Below are 2175 nucleotides of genomic sequence, written 5' to 3'. Positions count from 1 at the left end.
TAAGTACATATATGGTGTGACATTGCTGCGCTGATGACCTACGGATTTTATTGACAGGAACATTTGCACCCATTGCTTTGCCTGTAAATGTTATACATGTACGTAAATTTCAATTAGAATGCTTGAGTAAAATACCTTATCTTGGATGACAGTGTGATCACATGTGGATTATATAAAATTATGAATTAAGTAAAATTCCTATAGCAACGTAAATTTTTACAGATTATATAAATTTGTATCAGCTGTTTTACCTCCCATATTTTTTGTAGTGTTGTTCCTTCACTTCCTTTTATAACATCTGGAATATCAGGTGGAAATTTTTCAAAGAGTATTTTCTGTCCAATCCTCTAAGTGACGTCGATTCGTAAGAATCATGTTTCCATACCTGTTTACACATACAGTAGTCAGTCAATAGTTTAATTATAATGGTTAAATTCCTACATTAAAGGTGATACCACAACTCCTAATTGTTTCAAGTAGGAGCTGCAGTGATGTATCTATCTGTTGGTGTTGCAATGTGGCATTCTTGTCCAACAGCTGATGAAATAATGTTTCGAATGAGTACGTCACTTACTTTTAGAAATAGGTGTAACTCATCGGGAATTATATATACGTAAGTATTATTTAATTTTAGATAACTCGGTACCAATATCTTACTTAATGGAGATTAATCTTGACTAATGGTGGATTATTGACCCCCAGTCTCTTTTCAGCACTTTTCTCCTTCGACCAAAACTTAAACGAGAAGGTGCGGTATAAAAGGCGGTGCCCTGGGCATGGTGGTTTCCATTTTTACACATGTTAAAAAATGTCTGCTCCAGATGGTGTTGGTTCTATGAAGAAACGCGCTAGAAGAGAGGGTTTTCAGTTCCAAATGGATCTGAATTTTGGTCAAAAGGAAGACAAGGATCATTTTATAGCTAGGCTTGATCGAGTTAAGGGGTCTTTAGCTACTAAGAGGAGATGGCCTGTTGAAAACATGGAACTGCTGTCTCATTTGTTCGATCTAGCTGAAAAGGAGGACTCCGATGATCAGTCACACGACACAAGTAGTTCTTCTATGCTGAATACCTCAGGTAGTTATATTATGTTTAAAATAGTGATAATATTGAATAAGGGATATACACTGGTGATGGAGATGAAGAGCAGCCATTGTTTGTGTGTCAGGGATCTACTTTTGAGGATTTGGTTTTGGGACTGACACGGTGTACGTGTGGCATGATCAACCGAAAGATGATCAGTTACAGACAGGTATCTTAGAGTATTATTTCATGATTTATTTTTATTGCTATTATTGTTAAAGTTCGGGCACGTGATTCGTGCTGAAGTCTATTAGGCAGTAGATACCTAATTAATCAGAAGTAAGTATAAAGTGTAATGCAAAGTAATGGCATTAATATTACTTTAGGCTCATACATGTGTTTACATGTGCTGGAATGCTCCCATCACAATACTACCATTTCTGTAGATTGGCATTGCTTGGTATAGTTGGGAAGAGGTACACTGATCTGTAATTTAGTTTTGTACTTCACTGTAGTATTGTAAATGTAATTACTATAGTATATAAGTCAAAGGGGTATGTCGGTGCTATTGAAAGTTGTGCTGAAGCATCAATGATGAAGGCAATTGATGAAATCAAGTCAACCTCTGAATATGAGACTGATGGAGAGGTACAGTATATTAATAATGGTACATTATTAAATTCATTGTAATGGGTCATCACTGATGCTAGGCATGACTCAACTGCTAATGCCTACCATACATCTGTGCCGTGTCTTTCTGGAAGGTACACTTGTATTTGTAGTGTATTTTACTTCACTTTGTACATCAATTTTTCAGTATCCACAAGATTGTAGGCTGTGTGACACTTTTTAGAAAAGAACACACCTGCGCTCAGACAAGGGAGCTTGCCAGTGCAAAAGAAGTGTTGCCATTAGTAATATCAAAAGGTACAGAAAGAAGTGAATGAATTGTTTAATCAAATCTGAAAATAGGATTGAATGTTACAGAGGTAGCTCATGACAATTCACCGCCTGTAACATCATATATTGTTGAAGAGTTAAAGCTGAAACACTCTTATGACACATGGCATGGAAAGTAGCTAGTTTTATTCTTTTCTGTCTATATGCTTGTAGGGACTAAGAATGTAGCAAAAGCAATGACATCTATAGCAAC

The sequence above is a fragment of the Amphimedon queenslandica genome, unplaced genomic scaffold (genome assembly GCF_000090795.2).
Source record: "Amphimedon queenslandica unplaced genomic scaffold, v1.1 AMPQUscaffold_13259, whole genome shotgun sequence".
Taxonomy (NCBI): domain Eukaryota; kingdom Metazoa; phylum Porifera; class Demospongiae; order Haplosclerida; family Niphatidae; genus Amphimedon; species Amphimedon queenslandica.
Note: the sequence above shows the minus strand (reverse complement) of the source record.